The 11,684-nt window shown below is 48.8% G+C and overlaps 1 protein-coding gene across 1 annotated transcript in view; it reads right to left on the bottom strand.

Annotated features, from left to right (window-relative positions):
- The window catches only part of PDE2A (phosphodiesterase 2A), a 37,965-nt gene that overhangs the window by 2,409 nt on the left and 23,872 nt on the right, over positions 1-11,684 (bottom strand). The window lies entirely within an intron of this gene.

Raw genomic sequence — 11,684 nt, 5'->3', positions numbered from 1 at the left:
TATAACACTATAAACCCTAACCATAACCCTATAACCATATCACATAAACCAACCATCAACCCAAACCCATAACCCCATACCCCTATAACCCAGCCTATAACCCCATAACCCATACATACCCATATCCCCATAACCCCATAACCCTATAAACCCTATAAAACCCCATTACCCTATAACACCCCTATACCCTATAACCCCATAACACCCCCATAACGCCATAACCCCCCTGTGCCCGTCACTGACCGACGCCACTCTGGAACGAGTTGTTGGTCGCTCCCGCCCCCCCACCGATTGAAAATTCCCAGGGTCGTGGCACATACACGAAGCATGCAACAGCGCGAAGATTTCTTTCCAAATATGTCCCCTGTGGGGAGATGGCGGTTATGAAGGGTGGGGGTGGGGTGGTGGGTGGAATGGGCGTAGGTATGGGGTCGGGGGATGGGGTGGGTTTGGGGTGGATATGGGGTGGGATTGGGGATGGTGGGGAGGGTGGTTAACGGGGTGGTTATGGGGTGGGGATGGGGGGGGGTGTTATGGGTTTGGATGGGGTAGTTAGGCGTCAGGGATGGGGGTGCGGGGATGGGTGGGATGGGGATGGGGTGGTTATGGGGTTGGATGGGCGGAAGTTACAGATGGGTAGTTATGGGGTCAGGGATGGCGGTTCGGGGATGGGTGGTTGTGGGGTGGGGAGGATGGTATGGGGTAGGGATGGGGTGGGAATGGGTGTTATGGGGTTGGGATGGGGTGGGTTTGGGGGTGGGAATGTAAGGGCCCGGGATGGTGATGGGTGTGTTATGGGAGTGGTTATGGGTGGTCGGGATGGGGATGGGTGCGGTGATGGGGGGTTATGGGGTGGGAAGGGGGTTAGGTTAGGGCTCAGGCATGGGGCGGGTATGGGTGGGTTTGGGGTGGGGATGGGTGGTTATGGGTCAGGGATGGGGATGGGGTGGGGGATGCGGCGTGGTTATGGGGTAGTTATGGGGTCAGGCACTTCTAGGGTAGCGGAATGAGGTTGCGGTTTGGGGTCAGGATGGAGATGAGGGTGGAATGGGGTGGTTATGGGTGGTTATGGGTGCGGGGATGGGATGGGGTGGGGGATGGGATGGTTATGGGGTTGGGAAGGTGGTGGTTATGGGGTCCGGGAGATGGGATGGGGTGGGGATGGGTGGTTTATGAGGGTGGGGATGGGGTGGTTACGGGGTCCAGGGATGGGGATGGGTCGGTGGGGGATGGGGGTGGTTATGGGGTGGGGATTGGGTGGTTATGGGGTCGGGAGGGGATGGGGTGGGGATGGTGATGGTTATGGGGTGGAACGGGGTAGTTATGGGGTCAGGATGGGTGGTGATGGGTGGGTTTTGGGGTGGGATGGGGTGGTTATGGGTCAGGATGGGATGGGGTGCGGAGGTGCCAATGGAACGGTTGGGATGGGTGTGGTTATGCGGGTCAGGGATGGTGATGGGGTGGGGGATGGGATGGGTTATGGGTGGGGATGGGTAGTTACGGGGTCAGGGAATGGGGGGTCAGGGATTGGGGATGGGAAGGGATGGGATGGGGTATGTGGGTGTTATGGAGAGTGTGTTATTGGGGTGGGCATGGCGGTGGGCGATGGGCGTGGTTAGGGGCTGGTTATGTGCGTGGCGATGGGCAGTAGGTGGGATGGGCCGGTGGGATGGGGGGTGGTTTATGGGGTCAGGCCATGGGTCGGGGATGAGGTGACGGTTGGGTTCAAGGGGATGGAGATTGGGGTGGAAGGGGAACAGGTGTGGTTATGGAGTTGGATATGGGGTGGGGATGGGGATGGAGGTGGGGAGGGGGTTTAACGGCGAAGAGTGGTTATGGGGGTTGGTTATGGGGTGGGGAGTGGGGTGGAATGGGTCAGGGAGGGAGATTGCCGAGTGGGAATGGGTCGGGTGGTCTCATGGCATGCTGGGTAGTATTGGGGGCTTATTACGGTGTCTGGTCGGTTATGGGCGTGGCATGGGGTGTTATGGCTGGTTTATGGGGTGGTTATGCGGGTTGGGCTATGTGGGGCTAGGGGTGGTGATGCGCGGTGGCTATGGGGTGGCTATGGGGTGTCTAATGGTAGACGGGCTAATGGTATGGTTTGCTGATTTTCACAGGCAATTCTGAGAAGGAGAAAGAAGAATGTGGATTTAGTTGGGAACTTAGTTTTGTGGTCATGTAGATCCAGGTTAATAGCCGATGGGTGTTTGTGTTAAATGGCATCGGCTTTTCAGATTGGAAAAAAACATTTCAGGTGTGTCCTGCTCTTTATAGATAATGTAAGCCCACTTTTTGTTTTGCACGCAAGACGTGGGGTTGAAGCAATATAAAAAAAATTACTGGTCTGCAAGTGAGGGTCCTTACTTGGGTCATTAAGGAAGGAACAGAGATTTATGAGTGTGGGGTGGAATCGCTCATGAACCAGGTAAAATTTTCCTTCACGTCAAGAAAGTATAAATTTCACTCTCATGCTCTTGGTGTGGTTTCTGCTATGATTATTTGGACTAATTAAGCTTCTCCCTGATGAAAGCCTAGAAGTATATCACAAGAAGGACCAACTTACCCGTGACCTTTTATTTGTCTTACTCAAGCATCTCCTCCTGACCAAAACTGACAATAAAAGATTCAGCCAGACTACAGGTTTGAAGGCAGCTTGTATGTTTGTTTTTCTATATCTTGCGGCTGCTAGTGCTCCAAGCTTTATATGTGAAAGGAAACACGACACTTGTCTTTTGATGCTGTATATGTGACTTGCTCGTGGATTAGATTGCAGTTAAAAAACAACAGGTTTGTCACCAGCGCTATGACGCATTCCTCATTTGACCTTTGAGGTCTGAAATCCATTGCTTTCAGAAGCCGCTATGGGTGGGATCAGTCCAGGGAGAAGGGGAGGAGAGGGGAAGGGAAAGGGGAAGTCCACAGTCCTCTAAAATCAGGCTTCTTAGCCTAAAGTGGGTTATGGCTCAACAGCAAATAGCAGTCCAACCTTATCCCCACATGTGCTATGGTGGACTCCTCGGTAGTGCATTTAAAGAACATCAGCTGACCGTGCGATATTATGAGCTGCTTAACTCAATAGTCCAGAAAAGGGAAATTCATATATTCAAATATTCTCTTGAGTGATGAGAAATATGGAGCATAACTTCAGACTTCTGCTGTTAAACTCTCACTTCTATCATGAGATCACTCAATGGGAGTAAGAGTTCTAAAATGCGGTGTGTAATTATGATGATTGGAGGACTCATATTTTAAATAACTCATCTCATTATAGCGCTGTGGATTTCCCTACTACAATAGTTAAAGTTCCTAGGTGGTTTAGGAATTGCAGTGCTTCACCTTGGATCACTTAGGGCTTCAGCCACTTATTGGAACTAACTCAATTTGTCTACAGAGAAGCTGTTTTCTATAGCAACAATAAGCTGTGATTGCAACTGGATGTCGGGAGAGCACAAAGTGTTCCTCACTGCAGTTATCCTGTACCGTCACATCTTAACTGCGTCTCCGTCCATCAGAAAGGAACAGGCAAGTTTTTTAAAACCAGACTCATGCAAGCGTGTAGTCATGACTCACCACTTACTTGTGTAAAAACTGTTGGCAGCCTATCAGGGGTGATCAATAGGGCCAGTTGTTTCCTGTACTAGACACTGTTCCATCCACGTTTTGGTTTTTTGTCTCGCTTAGAACAAACAGCCGGAGTGTGCGTTGTATGGGAAAACGTCCGGCACCTATGGACTGAAGAGGCAACTCTCCTAACTGGGCTTTGATAGTGGTCTTTATACCGCCTGGAGGTCACTGGAGGTGCTACAAGAGCCAACGGGGGTATGTCCGGGCGGTGGATCTAATGGAGGCGGTTGCCGTTAATGTAAGTTCCAGTGGAGGGGTTGGGCTGGGGTGTTTCTGAACGTGCGAAGTGTAGCCTCTAAATGTCGTCGAAGTGGTCTTTTCCGAAGGCCTTGGTGGGGTGGCACACTTGGTAAGTAAATGGGGGAAGTGATGTGCATTGCATATGGCAAAACTGGCCAGGCATGGCCCTGTGAGCATGTGCGATAGTTGTCTCTGACCACATGGCCGTTCACTGCGCTCACCTTGTGAAATCTGCGGTGGCTCATTTCCACTGTATATGGTGCTTCTCTGGAAGCTATTGATCTTAAAAACCTAACTGAAAAGGTAAGCGCTTTGTGCCAAACCAAAATATGGATATAAATCAGGATCATAGTCAACCTCGGCTATGATGGTGGCTGTAGTGACTTAATCCGGATTCTATGAAATGAGATGGACTCCAGAGTTTATGGGTAAAATTCAGTGCATCTAGAAATTCAAGTAGAAGTTCCTTAGTCAAAAATATTCCACAGCCAGATTTTCACCTCGCTACCACTACATTAAAAAGGAGAATCCAACTTGTGGTGTGGGTCATTGATGTTGTTCCGGGGGGAATTGTGGCTGTTCCATGCCCACAGGGTAGAAGACAGCCAGTCTTCCTCTAAGCCACATAAAAAGCTGCTTAGTGCTCCCAAAGGTGGAGCCGTATATGGGATGCTCACCAGTTGTGGTGTTTCCTAATGCGTTGAAGGTCATCTTCTGGCCAGCAGCCTCGCAGATGTATTCTCCAGCAGTCGTTCGTTGCTGCCTCAGTAATGGCTGGGCGCTCTCACATGATCCAGACCGAACTCCGGGTGTTTTTGCCCACAGATTCCATTCTGAACTTCTGGAGAGGCAAGCAGTCTTCCATCCTTGGGTGATCCGATTCTTGTGTGTACTTCGGTTGGATCCTGTGCTACTTCACAGCTGAGGGAGGCACTTGCTGCCAGGGCAGCACTCACCTCTTTCTGCACCTGCTCCTGGTTTATAAACACAGGTTTTTGGCTCTGAGGGAAGAAAAGAAAAAGTATTGACTGAGGGACCGAAATGAGACCAACTTGCAGGTTTGTATGCTACTGGGTTGGGTTAAGAATCGAGGTTTAGGTTACCACTTGTGCCCAAAAACTGTATGAGGCTTATGGGTTGCTAGCGTCTATAATGAGAGTATCAGCTTCTTCTGTTGAAAGCAAAGGTGTCAAGTGATATTTAATCGTAGGCAAGAAAGAACCTAGGAACTGAAGGAACCAAGAGGGTCCTTGAACACCAGTCCCATGGTTGCAAGTCACTATGCAAACATATTGAAACCCAAAAAGAACATCTGTCCTGCAGGCAACCAAAACCTGAGTTCCTTTTTACTTAAGACCCGAGCGTGTGCTCGTAAAATAGCGATCAAAAAACACATAAACATGTGATAGTCAAACCACTGGCTGCCTTTTCATGACCCAGAACAGTACTCCTGGCTTCCTGAACAGACTCTCATGGCCTCTACCATTGCCACAACTGTGACTGTCAAAGAGGCATGGTCAAATGAAGTATAGAGAATTATTGCTCACCAACGCAGTCCTTTGTTCTTTGTGTGTGATTTGCAGATATCTATCTTACTTTGAGCTCTGGCAATAGTCAGCTCTACCAGGTCTCTTACTGTGAGTAGCAGACTCACCTATCCAGATGCAGCCGTTGCCAGCACCTATATGAAAGGCATGGAGTAATGAATAAATAAATGGGCAGTGGTACACTCAGGAGAAGGTCCTTGCTTCTCCCTGCCATAAAGGCTGCACCGTTTTAGAACTCATGCACTGCTCCTACCTATCAGCTGCACATACTATCTTAGTGGTCACAATGTTTTAGTGGGCGTGGTTTATGGGCTCCTTATGGGGTTGAACAAGAATTACAGGTGTGTTTGGGTAATATCTCAGGCACAGGAGAGATTTGAATAATATCTTGAATATTGCTTCCCATCTGTAACAGAGTTATATTACTAGAGTTATAATTTGGCGTCTACAGTGGACACGATATCAACTGGGAAAGCCAGGTCTTTGTGTGGTTCTATTAGGCGTGTATATACCTATATAATATTGACTTTGCTACCAATAAACATCCAGCAATAACGAAGTCTAAGGGGATAAATATAACTAGCTCAGCCGAGCTGAGACCTACAGTGTAATCCAGGTGCAAGTTGATATGGAATAGAAACTAGATTTTACTTTACTGTTCTCTGCTGTATTTCATACAACACCTGTCTTACCTGTGACATGAATCTTGAATGGTGTGCGTATGAGTTTCTGGCAGCAGGTCGCGTGGCTCGCCAGTCTTAAGTTGGACTCCCGTGTGCATGCTTTTTCTTCTCCACCTGGATATGGCTCGACGCCATCTAAGTCCGGACGCTGTTTGCCCTCTGACTCTACCTTGAACTTCTTGCTCGAGGTGATCAGTTTCCCCTCCTTTTATCACTTGACTCTGGGTTTGATAAAAAAATGTGGTTTGCCTCATTAAGACCGGGATGTGGTGGGTGTCTATGGAGCGATGTGGTGGAGGTGTCGTGTTCGGTTCTAAATTGGAGGGACCGGGGGATATAAATGGTGGAATATGGAGGGCCAACAAAGGTTGGCAAGTATAACTACATCGTTAAATTTTTGATTGCTGGATGGGTAATTGTTGGTAGTATATAGTCTGCGTGGATGGTTTTACTCACATGGCAGGAAGGCGCGCCGAGTGGGTCCGTACTCCAGGGGGGTTTTAGTCTGAAGCATGAAGCTACTCACCAAGGATGTCTTCCTAGCTGTTAGAAGCGACGAACCCAGAGCGCAAGGAACGACACACACCAGGATGAGCAATCGCACGATCACAACCGACCAAAAAATTAAAGGACAAAGTGACACGCTACAGGTGGCGGGACCCACCGGAGAAATGGCCGGGATGCATCAACTCAGAAAAAGGAGTTGTAGTTTGCAAGGGATTGGAGGTCAAGCCGGCGGGGCAGTTGGGAGGGAACAATACAACCCCCTGTCGCCCAAGCGCTGAATTGGCCTTTTAGTTGCTTTATATACCCCAGCGCTTAATCACAATTATCTTTCCAAATCACAATAATCAAGAGAGTGGCCAGAATACATCTAATATCGGGAGAGACCAAATGCAGTTAGTTGGTGACTCATTGCTTGAGTGTAGAAGTTGATGAGCAACCTCCGTTGATGGTCTTTCCTCCTGCGGCCACCTCGCAGCTCGCGTGGCATTTTTCTTGTTGTTGCAGGCCTTCTCACCACCTTCTGTAAGCCTTCTCCTTGTTGTTAAATTACAAATTCTGGCTCTGAAAAGAGAGAGATACATTAGGTGTCAAAGGTCAACACTCTTGAAAGGAGAGGGAGGCCATGGTGTTGTTGGGGGGTTGGAAGTTGAGTAGTGTGAGTGCCAGAAAACATGGAATTTCAGTTCTCACACAGCGTTAACTTGATTGGCCCCGAGAGTAGTGAGAGTAGATGTTGTGTGAGAGATAGTATAAATGTTGCGAATTTGATGGGATTGTGGCGCCCGTTATTCCGGGGTTTGCCCACTCTAGGTAATATCATTCCCAAGTCTAGCTAGGCTGGATGGGTGTTAGAGCAACCTAGTCTTGGCAAAGGAATGTGTTCCGTTTTTCCAGTGAAACAAGAGTATATTGGAACGTGATGAATTGCGCGTCCAGGGTGTCCCTTCGCGAACAAAAGGGAACAGTTCGTTGGATGCTTTCGTTGGGATGACTCGTTATAGAATGGACTCTTTCGTTCCTCTCGGCGCTAGGCGTTTCGCATTTGATTCAATTATGATCTTGGCAAAACTATCGAACTTATAGCAAAACAAATTCCCGTGGTAGTATTCTCTTCCCCATGAGCGTTATAGGGTTTATGATCTCCCGTGCGGCAAGATTCGAAATATAACATTTTTAGCGATAAGAGACAGTCCCCCTGAGGCTGTGGACGACGAAAAAGCAAAGCTTCTGTTCGTGAGAGAATATATGTGCGCGTGGAGTATTCGCGAGCTGACAGGTGTGCTAGGGCTGGGAATGTGTTTCGTAATTGATAAACAGGTGCAGCGGTGGGAATGGGATTGGAGTGTCTGCAAAAGTCAATATAGACTGTGTCTTGTCTAGTGGGCCTTCTCTCGGATTACCACACATATGCAGAAAAGGAAATGGGAATATTTCCTTGGAATGATTATTATATATAATTTATGGAGGTCAGGTGTCGCTCTATAAGGCTGGATGTAATTGTTTTTGAGGAATAATTTGTTCAAGTTTTCGCTGCTATAGTCAGCTGAAATTTAAGCCGCCCTCGCTCGAGTATCTTTGAGTTTGGTCTCTCGAAGAGCTCCATATTGGAAATTTGTGATATCGGAGTGTTGGAAGCGATGTTGGGAAAAACTTACGAAGGTAGAGCGTGAAATGGGATTCGACGCGTGTATCTGAAATTGGGGTTGAAGAGACATTTTGCAATAGAAGTGATAAGGCCAAAAGTGTTGGTTCTTTCGCGTCGCACCAAGTTTGGTGTAGAACAATGTAAGGTTCTTGTAAGGGTGAGGTTTCTGGCGCTATGGCAGCATTCACAGTTTCTAGCTAGTGTACTGTCCCTCGTTGCAAAGTACTTATTCGTTGACTGGTTGCGTAGCGCTTGGTATATAATACCTACCTCGAGTCCGAGCCGAGGCACTTGATGAGACTATGTCCCTTGCTGGACTGCCACTTCATCTGGAATCTTTGCTTTGTCGCTGTCTAGCGGTTAAGAAGGTTGGATTCAAGGGTTTCCACCCGTCCTTTGGCTTCACGGCAAATTTGTAACGTTCGGGCAGCGTTTCAGGCGCTCCCAATGCTTCTTCCTGAGATGTTCCAAAATGCCTCGCGAGTCGCCTCAGGTCTGGATTTGAACCTCTTGAGTCTCTGGTGTTGTAGTCAGAGGTTTGCCGTTATTGGAGCCTTGTCACCTCCTTTTGTACCTTGTCCTTGTTTGTAAACGAGCCGATTCATATAGTATCTTTCTCCTTTCTAGGGGGTGATCTATTCACAGGAGCATTTTCGAACGAAGTCTCATGGTTTGTTGTGAGGGTGTTGAGTCAGTGTCTGGGGTTAGGCAATTGTTATAGGCTGTACGTGCTCTCTCAGCTCTCAGTTCCCCATGTTCATTTATGTGTACTTGCCCCTGTGCTACAGGGACCATATAATAAAATGATGCCTCATTAAGACAGGAAAATACTTTCCCCTCTATTTTGCCTTGGGCGAAGTATATGAATGAGTGCATATTCAGTTTGGCATTGTTTATTGTCATAATACATTGAGAGTCTAGCTAGAAAAAAGATTCGAAATATATTTTTCGCGGGAGTCTGATAGCAGATTTGGACATGAGATGTTTAGGCGATTACGACTTGCGTGAACTATAAGGTCCTCGTGCGACAGGGGGCTATGGGAACGCGTCTCTGAATTACCTTTGCGGGTTCTGCTGCTTTGTGTTGGTCTGTTTGAGAGGTTTGCATGCGTTCGTGTTAGGGCGGATTTTCTGCACGTATAATGGTCGAGAAGGGAATGGTGTGCGCAAGTTGCTGCATAGGAACTTAGTGTTGTCCGTCAATGGAGAGACTGTTGGATGTCCATCCCTGCAGGGCATAATTACGAAAGAATGTGCCATGAGCTGGGATGCGTGTGGTGGTTCTGGGGCAGCCGTTGTGGGTAATTTGGGGTTGGGGGTAATTTGGGGTTGGGGTTAATTTGGGGTTGGGGTTGGGGTTGATATTGGGGTTGAGTTTGGGGTTGGAGTTAAGATTGGGGTTGGGGTGGAAGTTGGGGTTAGGGTTGAGGTTTGGGTTGGAGTTGAATATGGGGTTGCAGTTGAAATTGGGGTTGAGTTTGGGGTTGGCTTTGAATATGGGTTTGGGGTTGGAGTTGAGTTTGGGGTCGGGGTTGAGATTGGGGTTGGGGTTGAGTTTGGGGTTGGCTTTGAATATGGGTTTGGGGTTGGGGTTGATGTTGGGGTTGAGTTTGGGGTTGGAGTTGACATATGGGGTTGCGGTTGAGGTTGGGGTTGGAGTTAAGGTTGGGATCGGGGTTGAGATTGGGGTTGGAGTTGAATATGGGGCTGGAGTTGAATATGGGGCTGGAGTTGAATATGGGGCTGGAGTTGAATATGGGGCTGGAGTTGAGATTGGGGCTGGGGTTGAGGTTGAGGTTGAGGTTGGAGTTGAGATTGGGGCTGGGGTTGAGTTTGGGGTTGGGGTTGGGGTTGGTGTTGACGTTTGGGGTTGGAGTTGATGTTGGGGTTGTGGGTTGAGATTGGGGTGGACTTTGGGGTTGGGGTTGAGTTTGGGGCTGGTGTTGGCGCTTGGGGTTGGAGTTGACTTTGGGGTTGGGATTGAGGTTGAGGTTGGAGTTGAGACTGGGGTTGGAGTTGAGTTTGGGGTTGGCATTAATTTGGGGTTGGGGTTGGAGTTGATTTTGGGGTTTGCACTAAGTTTGGGGTTGGCGTTGAATATGGGTTTGGGGTTGGAGTTGCTGTTGGGGTTGAGTTTGGGGTTGGGGTGAAAGTTGGGGTTAGGGTTGAGGTTGAGGGCTGGAGTTGAATATGGGGTTGGAGTTGAATATGGGGTTGAGTTTGGGGTTGGCGATGACGTTTGGGGTTGGGGTTGAGTTTGGGTTGGAGGTTGAGGTTGGGGTTGGCATTAAGTTTGGGGTTAGAGCTGACTTTGGGGTTGGAGTTGAGATTGGAATTGGGGTTGAATACGGGGTTAGGGTTGAGATTGGGGTTGGGGTTGATATTGGGGTCGGAGTTGATATTGGGGTTGGGGTTGAGTTTGGGGTTGGGGTTGAGTTTGGGGTTGGCATTAATTTGGGGTTGGGGTTGAGTTTGGGGTTAGGGTTGAATATGGGTTTGGGGTTGGAGTTGATGTTGGGGTTGAGTTTGGGGTTGGAGTTGACGTTTGGGGTTTGCACTACGTTTGGGGTTGGCGTTGAATATAGGGTTGGAGGTTGGGGTTGATATTGGGGTTGGAGTTGAGATTGGGGTTGGGGTTGGAGATGAGTTTGGGGTTTGCACTAAGTTTGGGGTTGAGGTTGAATATGGGTTTGGGGTTGGAGTTGATGTTGGGGTTGGCATTAATTTGGGGTTAGAGTTTGAGTTTGGGGTTGGCATTAAGTTTGGGTTGGGGTTGAGGTTGAGTGTTGGGTTGGCATGTTTGGGGTTAGAGTTGAGGCTGGAGTTGAGGTTGGAGTTGAGTTTGGGGCTGAAGTTGACTTTGGGGTTGGCATTGAATATGGGGTTGGAGGTTGGGGTTGATATTGGGGCTGGAGTTGAGTTTGGGGTTGGGGTTAATTTGGGGTTGGGGTTGGGGTTGGCATTAAGTTTGGGGTTGGAGTTGATATTGGGGTCGGGGTTGAGATTGGGGTTGGGGTTGAGTTTGGGGTTGGGGTTGACGTTTGGGGTTTGCACTACGTTTGGGGTTGGTGTTGAATATAGGGTTGGAGGTTGGGGTTGATATTGGGGCTGGAGTTGATATTGGGGTTGGGGTTGGGGTTGAGTTTGGGGTTTGCACTACGTTTGGGGTTGGGGTTGAATATAGGGTTGGAGGTTGGGGTTGAGATTGGGGTTGGAGTTGAGTTTGGGGTTGGGGTAAATTTGGGGTTGGGCCTGGGGTTGGCACTAAGTTTGGGGTTGGGGTTGAGTTTGGGGTTTGCACTACGTTTGGGGTTGGGGTTGAATATGGGTTTGGGGTTGGAGTTGATGTTGGGGTTGAGTTTGGGGTTGGAGTTAAGATTGGGGTTGGGGTTGGGGTTGGGTTTGGGGTTGGGGTTGATGTTTGGGGTTGGGGTT

This window comes from Coturnix japonica, unplaced genomic scaffold (assembly GCF_001577835.2).
Source record: "Coturnix japonica isolate 7356 unplaced genomic scaffold, Coturnix japonica 2.1 chrUnrandom616, whole genome shotgun sequence".
Taxonomy (NCBI): domain Eukaryota; kingdom Metazoa; phylum Chordata; class Aves; order Galliformes; family Phasianidae; genus Coturnix; species Coturnix japonica.
Note: the sequence above shows the minus strand (reverse complement) of the source record. Positions and strands in the feature narration are given on the sequence as shown.